We start from the raw sequence: 9,504 nt of genomic DNA, 5'->3' as shown, positions 1-9,504 counted from the left end.
TATTTCTTGTTCCCACAAGAATGCTTTTCAAAATAATATTTTGCTCATTTATGACGTCAGAGTACACACACATTTGAAGAGTAAGCTTGTCTAGGGTATTTTTTTTTAAAGTTTATCTAAAATATAAAAACTGAAAATTTGTTTACTTTTATCCAATTATTAATGGTTTACTTCACTCGTGGTAATAGAATATGTATTTTGTTATTTACCCATTCGTAAACAATAATTCGATAACTCACCGAAATAAATAAATGTTCACAATATATCTGACATTTGTGCAATTTTAAAAGACCGTAAATTATGATAAAAATGATAGATTATATAGAATATCAGTTGTTAGTCGAATACAGATAAGATATTCCCTCGGTACAAAAACATGAGCTTTGTTTAGCTTTTCTAAGACTCGTTAATTATCAGTTCTCAAAACGTTTTGGCTTAGTATCTTTATATGTGCAGAAGGTAACCAGACTATCCACTTCACAATCTATATTTGCACTGAGGAATACGTTACCTCACGTAAACGAAGAATATTTCCGATTCGGTGTAGCATAGGAATAGAGGTAGACAGGTAAACTTTAATTCAACATAGACGTATTTTGTGTAAAACATAATACATATTTAAACATCTGTAGAAAAAACAAGTTTTAGTTTCCAATCAGCAAAAATTGCGTTCATTCAGTATAAAATTTACGCTTTATCACGGGGTTTAGTTTTATACGCTAGGTGATGCTTGGAAAAACGATCTCTATTAAATTTCCTCTTCTCAGACAAAAACCTACTTCAATTGCGGGTAGGCCTATCTTATTGTAGAAAAATTATAGTCTTCGAAATATTGATGTTTTTCTAAGCTTTGAATGACGAAATGAATTATTGTATTTGAACGGTTTTTTGTTAACGAGTAATTCAATTGTCCATAACATTCTTAAAGCAATTAGTTTCAAGTATTTTTTTTCATTTTAAGCAATATTCATCAGATCTTCACCAAATCATATATACACATTTTTAGAATTTTTCTTTTTTCTGCAATTAAATCGCAGTTAACTGCATGAATTTAAGGCTGTTAATGAACTGAAAGTGACCCTTTTTCAGCCACAGGTGGTTAGCGTGTGGCTATGATATTAATTAGTGAAAACATCATTTTGAATGATAAATAATCATATTATAACGAAAAATTAACTTTTCTGAAAAAAAATATTTCACTATCAAATATATATATAACAAGGTATGCAACTCAAAATCACCCCATAACGGGGTGCATCGCTTTGAACAGCCATATCTTCATCAATTGTGCAGCGATTTTCACGATCTCGGTCTTATTCAACGCAGAAATGAATTTCCTTTCTGGAAATGTATATGTCTTGCAATATTTTTACAAATGCTGGGTCAACTTTTAAGAAATAACACGATACACAACACGCATGACCCAGTTGACAGTGATCATGTATTCTTTATGAATGAAATCTCCAGTTGTAAAGACACACCTCCGCATTGGACCAATGAAATCACTCGTATGTTTAAAATGTCAGTTAGTTGAAATGTATGTAAACAAAGGTTTCAAACGGCGCTGGACAGTTAGTCTTGATGCAGAATGTTACGACAAGAACGGTAATAATGTTTTTTCATACGTTTTATTGAATTATGGTATCGAACTACATGAACTTTATAGGGAAGTTGCCCTTTACTCCGTGAAGATTTCAGTCTTAAAGACAGCATGATCACTGTCAACTGGGTCATGCGTGTTGTGTATCGTGTTATTTCTTAAAAGTTGACCCAGCATTTGTAAAAATATTGCAAGACATATACATTTCCAGAAAGGAAATTCATTTCTGCGTTGAATAAGACCGAGATCGTGAAAATCGCTGCACAATTGATGAAGATATGGCTGTTCAAAGCGATGCACCCCGTTATGGGGTGATTTTGAGTTGCATACCTTGTTATATATATATTTGATAGTGAAATATTTTTTTTCAGAAAAGTTAATTTTTCGTTATAATATGATTATTTATCATTCAAAATGATGTTTTCACTAATTAATATCATAGCCACACGCTAACCACCTGTGTTTTCAGCAGGTTCTTTTGTGCCTTATTTACTTCGTATTAGCAGTTATTTAATCAAATGAATCGTCTCGGTACATCTGAAGGTGGTACCAGAACATCATCGAAAAAATGGTTTACAATTCGGACAATGGATATACTGTTTGTGTGTACAATAGAAAACATTTCATCCATGTAAATGAGAAATGTAATATTCATACGAAATTGAGAATTTGTTTTAAAATGTATTAACAATAATATTCTTGAAAATGCAGCATCTTTACAGTATTATATTTATATGCCTTCTCGTTCACTGTGGAAGGGAATGTCCGCCAGTCAATTCATGTTGCCAAATGACAATTACATATTGTTTAATGACATTTGTAGTTTACTTTATGACAACTCCATGTTGAGATATTACAATTGGGAATATCCGCGATTACATGCATGATGCTAACTGACAATTGCATTTTGCTTTGTTGTATTTGTTACAAAATAACTGCGTCTTCCTTGCGTCTTTATGCTTGTTTCTATCAGTTAGTGTAATATTGCTTGCATACTTCGTTTTAATGTTTACTCGATGTATATTAATCATGTATTCTTGCAAAAATGTTAATGTGACTATCTTCTTGTTGCTGAACTATAATCATTTCAATACTTTGTAATGCTAGAAAAGGCATATCGATTGTAAGTTCTACTAAGCGAAATGAATAAGCACAAGGCAGCAGCTCACATGAATTAAGCCGAATGCCGAATGCATGAAAACGAATGTATTTGTAATACTGAATTTATATAAGACGGGGAACCAGAGTTTTCTATAGTTTTGGGTAGTTTTCGTAAAAGGTTAACATTAAGAACGGTGTTGTATTATATACAGAGGGGATACTCACGTGACAGACAAGATGGCGAATTCCATGCCAAGGCAGGTATTTTTCGTCGTTTTATACCCTTTATTACTTGTATTGTTATAATGTATTCCGCTCACTTTTCAGCCATATTAGGAAGACAGTTATTTCCTTTTATTTCATAGTAATATTCGCTCTATATCTCGACTTTACTCGGTGCGAAATTTCTTAGCGGGATGACCTAATTAGGTTTCCACTAAGCAAATTTGCGGGGAAAGTCGAGATATAAAGCGAATTTGAGTACGAAATAAACGCTTATTGCCTTTTTACTGAAATAGCTGGAAATTGATGGTCATTTAAAAAATAAACAGAAGTAATAAAGGGTTAAAACGGCGAATAATAACTGTCTCGGTATGGACGTCGCCATCTTTACTATCACGTGATTACCCCATCTGATATATCTCCAAAACAATGCTCAACCGCGTCGTTTCGAACGTATTTTCCACTGTATTTATTCAGGTAAAGTGTACTTTTTAATAGGGTCAATTGCGTACGATTATAATACCCATTTCGAGCGTTGGGTTGTTATTTGGTTTGTGATTAAGGTCTATTTTAAGTAACTTAGAGATAAGCCCCTAGGCAATGTTTTCTTATCGCCTTGTACACACATCCCCGAACAGTCAATTACCACTTGTGAGCCTGAATGCCTCATCTATCGATGGTAGATGTAACACGTCTTTTGATTGGCCAAGGAAAGAGAAGAAGCGAATGGAAGCACCTGACACAGGAGGTTGTAGGTCTAAAAATGCTGACGTTAATAATTTGCGATAAACAAATAATGACAGGAGATACGGATAATCGTAATTAAGCTTCTTTGTCTAAGTCTAAGGCCGATAAGTTCGCCAAAATCAATGGACCGGAACGAAACTAATACTGCATATGTAAGTCATGTGGGTAGACTCACACACCAATTATTATAAGGTCAAAATCTTTTTTTCTTTTTCCAAGAACGAGAGTAAATTTTATTTATTTTCTTTCAATATTTATATGCCTTTTATTTTAGGACCATACTGATTATAAATGTCTATTTGTTGTAAGCTAAATATTTATTCATAACGAAACAGTGTCATAAGATCTTTGTTAAAACAGGGTCATGAATTCTAGCATTTAAAGAGGTTATGTGTTTTTCCACACTTATTCTATGTCTTTAATAAGTAATAGGTTAACACTAGCAACAATATAGTTTGCTACAAAACATGTTTTACATGTATTACTTCTTTACATGAAAGATGCTAACAAGTGTAAAAAAGTTGTGCAAAGAAAATGACAAATATGAGTTTCTTTGTGGTTTGATAGCATTTATTTTACACGAATTATTAAACCACGATAAAATATATGTAATTAACAACTATTAATCAGTTTATCAATTGTGCATGCAGGCATTTACATATAACAAGACAGAAGTGCAATCTCACATGTATATGTACGTGTTTAACTTATAATGCCCCAGTGTAGATATTGTTTTGAAAACAATTTTATGATCATGGTAAAATTGCAAATGTCTAGTCATAAGCAGTATGCGTGGGATACACTAGGAGTAGGAGTTTAAGCAATGCACCTTAACTTAAGGAATATATCCAATGAAGGGCAGCAATAGTGGTTTGCAATTTATTGAAAATCTCACAATTGTTCAAATAAAAAAGATTTATTCATTATATACAACAAGATGCAAATTATGTTTCCAAAACAACAACACAATTTGCATCTCATGTAAAGGCTATACACACTAGATGATGATTTAAATTGGAATTGATTATAAACAATACCATACTAAAGAAGCACATACAGTTCTCACTATTCCGTCCATAGCAATGCATATAAAATTCAACAACAACTACCATAAACAACACCCCCCATTTGCATCTTTTAGGAGGTACAAGTATTTAAAATGCTGTTTCAAAACTAAATCTAGCATGGAAACATTATGTTGACTTTTGAATTGTAGAGGGCCCTGTCTTAAAATGAACGTTTTTAGTCATCAAGATACAAAATTACGGTACCTCTTCGACTCCTTCAAAATATTTTCGTTACATAAAAGACCTCATACTGATGTAACAACCGGTGATGCAGTCAGATGTCTGTTTGGCTGAAACACCCTTTCTATTGTGTGAAAATTAGATCGAAATATTATTTTATCTCAACACATTTCTGGCTGAACAAAAGCTTGTTATAACAAATAAACATATCCCATAATATCAACAACAATATTTTAAGTTATATTTAAGAAAAGGTTGTTGTTTTTTCTAAATCATTACCTTAAGTATAAAAAATATTGAAATAATCTATATAAAAATTGAATTTAAATTCAATTTTCAAATTTCTTGAATCAAAGAACATTCATTTACAATTTTTCTTATAAACGTTCATTAGTGCATTTACATGAGTTTTAGTATTTACATTTAGGACATAACAATAGTACATAATGATGTTATTTATAATGTCTTCTGCTTGTTCTAATCCTGCAATTATTTAAAAGCGGGCGAGAAGTATTTTCCACCAAACACGTGATAAGTTATTGTGCGGTAAATCTGATGAGAAAAGGGCCCGTGTGGTGTCGGTGACTGTACTGCCGTCACTTTTGAGCAAGACACAGGTCCTACAATGTTGAACATAAATAATTATGAGCCGTGTCGTGTGAAATGGGTCTAAGAATAGATGCGATCAGCGAAGCTGCAGACCAGCCTGCGCAATTGCCTACCTGTCTGCCATAAAGTCACGCAAGGTTTTGTGGTCTTATAAGCGGACATTTGACTCCCTGTCAGAGTGTACGGATAGCAGAGGCATATCAGAAGCACTGCGCTGATATGTCCTAAGACCCATTTTTGCACGAGCTTCTGAAGTAAATTTCTCCTTATGACATATTTTTGTGAACACATTTTCAAAGATAGCATGCTGGTATATATTGTTTATAATTTGTTTGAAATGTGGATTCTTCGCCATAATAAAACTATTTAAGGGACAATAAACAAAAAAAACTACAAGAAAATTCAAAATCAGATGCACTTATAGTAGAGGAATCGTTTGTAAAATTATTTAGGGCTTGTCGATATATGCATTTTAACATTATTATTTTTTTACATGAATAGCTGGATGCGGATGTTCTGCTTTTGCAGTGGTATATTGAATGCTTACTTAGATGACTAGAGATCCTCACACAATGCCGCTTTGTCATGACAAAACCTCATAAACGTTTTAAACAAACACACATACACGATATGCACTCACCTTGGTCAAAATGGATGTCCCGAATCTACCATTGTAGTCATTGTGGGTTGGAGCCCACTAAATGACCCCATGACATTGATTTAACATTTCAGAAGATTATCATCGCCCTGAACGCATGTTTAGAACCTTGGCAAGCAACAGTGGTCAGAGCCCAAACCTGTGAAAACACAGCAGATATGTGGGGTTTTGATGGCATACACACTTACGCGAGAACATGACTAATTTATTCATCTCTTCAAAGTCTTTTAGTCACGTTGAAGGGACAAAGAACAGTACTAGACTGATTTACTCACTTATGAACTTGTTCAAATTTAAACATGTGATATATTTCCTCATTTTGTTCAGTCTAAAATATCAAATCAACTGACCATACTCCACATTATTGGAACCAGAAGGGTATAAGGTGTGCTACTTGACAGTTTGCATACTTATTAAGAATCAAGAATTAGCCATAAATAATGCTATTTCATATAATTAGTCAGCGAATTTATCAATTGTGACATAAATTATCCAAACTAATACTAATCAATATCTGTTCTGCCACCTTGATACCTAACCAGTAGGCCCTACTTGTATCGGATGTGGATTGATTCATAGTGGTCCAGTGGTACCCCGCTTTCAAATATTCAAGGATCAAATTCCGGTCTAGGCTGTGGGTTGTTCAGACACCGCTTCAGTGTTTCCCATCCAACTAGATCTGAACTGGTATGTAGCCCAGAAGTAAACCATAAGTATATGTGCTTTGCGCAGACTTTGCTACATAGCTGCCTTAAATACTCGATAAAAGGGATTGGCAGTAAGCAGAGACAAAAAGGTTGTTCCGCTCATCACGGGATTTGAACCAAAAACTTTCGTATCCCGAGACAGAGGCAATTCTATGGACCACCGGTCTACCCATGTAATTAATCTAGTTGTATAAAGTGATAAGGGTCTTCCTCTTCACCAATGAGAGGATCGCACTTTAACTGAACTACACGTAACAGACAACTGCTGACGCGATGTATACAATACAATTGAAACCAAATCAAACCCAATGAGCTACTGTAGACATGTTACAACAGAGACATGTTAACCTTTTTAGTTCTTGTTGTAACGTAAATATATCATAAAAAGTAAATTTTACCTCGACATCATTTTTTTATCAAATCGATTTAAACAATATGATGTTGAGAGTGGGATTTAAATAATGTCCGTCAAAACAATAGACACGATGTAGACGGGGAAGTTTTTAACTCGCACACCGCCTATCTTACGGAGGATTACGAAGATAGTCCATGTATCACGATTGATATCTGAGGTCTGATTTTGATGTTTAGAGTGATCTCCCGTCAATAATAGTTTGCGCTAGAATTTGGGATTTTTAATACTGGTTCCCCTTTTTGCAACGTGAAATATTTACAATGGCGGTGTATGCAGAAACGAAGACTAATTCTGAATTAGAGACGCAATAGCAATCGACTTAAATAGTACTTTAGATCCACAAAGATATTAGCAGCTAGTTAAATTCAGTACCAACATAGCCAAACGCAGAATGCCGTCAGGAATAGCATTAATACAAATTCCGAAAGTTTAACTACAGTTGTCAATAACACACACGAAATAAATATATATATGAAGTGATTATAAAGTTATCAATATGTGGCAAAGAAGATGAAATGTTTGCACAGCAAATGTAACTATGCAAAATGCAACTGCCATGTATCATAAAGCATATACCAGTTGTTACATTAAGAATGTCTTTTAACAGCATGCATGGTCTGTATTAAAATAAGAATGTCATTTAACAGCATGCATGTACTGGCAGATATTCCCTTCCATAGTTCACACAATACCGGATGATTGATATGAGACACATTTGTGTTTGTTCTTTTAATTTATAGGAGAACACCAGTAAGATGGCGTCCGGTTTTGAATCTTCGTTACATAGAGGATCAGACGTAGAATACGAATTATGTTGTGACACTTGCGAAGAAAAAGATATTAACAGGGAGGCTCAGTTCTATTGTGAGAAATGTTCAAAGTTTTATTGTAATCCATGTGCTGGATTGCATGATCAGCTTTATAGTAAACATGTACGTTGGGGGAGAAAGGACATGAACAAGTGGCCTGTGGCCAAGACAGCATCAAATAAGCTAGAAGTATGTCAAAGACATAATGGTGAGAAATTTAGAGTATATTGTGAGAACCATAGCCAGATGTTGTGTACCGTCTGTCATATTTACGATCACCAGTAAGTATTTAAATATTAACAACAGCGTCAATATTAAATGCACCGTGTTTAAATTATTCCATGTTTTATTCGGCTTCGTCAAAATAAAGTTGTAATGTCATAAACTGTTAAGCACCGAATGGGTTTTATTAGTGGTGTTACATCTAACAAATTCTTAGCGACATAATTGTGTTTAGATCACAAACACATCGTTTAGGGATCGAGTGTAATGCCAATGCCAATTATTGTTTCAAACCTCAACTCAAAAACAAAATTACTTATTGCGGTGCAAGTTCAACCATACATGCCATAACTGAGACTTCACCTTGTTTGCGTCTTCAATTGATGAGATGAAGGTCAACGTCATCTCGTGCACAACTATGAAAACAGTTCCACTGAATAATTTGGAACGCAATGTTAGATAACTCAATCTTGGATGAAAACTGTCCACGCCCCAGTAATAACAGGGCCAAGTGGAGTAATATTTGGAATATCATGTCATCAAGTTTGTCTTTTAGAAGTGTTATCAAATCATGTCCCTGAGGTAAAATCTCGCCAGGCCCTCGATCACGTGTTAAACATTAAAAGTAATAGTCCTCCCCGCAGCAAGAAGGTATAGATGTGTAGTATATGGTATATACCATCGTATAGTAGTCCTCTATAGAGATGGTTTAAATCATGCCCCTGATATCAAAATTGGCTACACATCCGGGGCCACATGTTGAATAAACCCGTATTACAAAATACAAATCTCACAAATGTTTGGTATGCAACAGTAAGTAGGGGTCCAATTCAAGTTTATTTTTAATGCCCATTTTTACATCCATTAATCAAAGGTCTAAAATAGATTTCATGAGCACAATGTATTCGCTGTAACCACATGTTAGACGTTACTGTGTTTAGAAATCTAGGTTCATGATGGCAATCTTATTGTTTAAGCTAAATTATACATCTTTTTCAGGAAATGTAGGAATGTTGTTTTGATCGCTGACAAACTGAAAGAGCTGTGCAAGAATGAAGACTTTCATCAATTGTCAAAACACTTGGCAAGATTGCAAAATGAATTGAATCAAAATACGAAAGAACAAAACAAGAATTTACTAAACATGCAGCAATCCTATAAGAGAAC

At 34.2% G+C, this 9,504-nt stretch overlaps 1 long non-coding RNA gene across 1 annotated transcript; it reads left to right on the top strand.

Annotated features, from left to right (window-relative positions):
* Positions 1-496: 496 nt before the first annotated feature.
* Positions 497-9,500, top strand: LOC127878229 (uncharacterized). Its single transcript, XR_008048788.1, has 3 exons — positions 497-568; positions 8,047-8,396; positions 9,337-9,500. It is a non-coding gene; the product is annotated as an uncharacterized LOC127878229 (long non-coding RNA).
* The last annotated feature ends 4 nt before the right edge of the window (positions 9,501-9,504 follow it).

The sequence above is a fragment of the Dreissena polymorpha genome, chromosome 1 (genome assembly GCF_020536995.1).
Source record: "Dreissena polymorpha isolate Duluth1 chromosome 1, UMN_Dpol_1.0, whole genome shotgun sequence".
NCBI classification, from domain to species: Eukaryota; Metazoa; Mollusca; class Bivalvia; order Myida; family Dreissenidae; genus Dreissena; species Dreissena polymorpha.
This window is presented reverse-complemented; position numbering and strand designations above follow the sequence as displayed.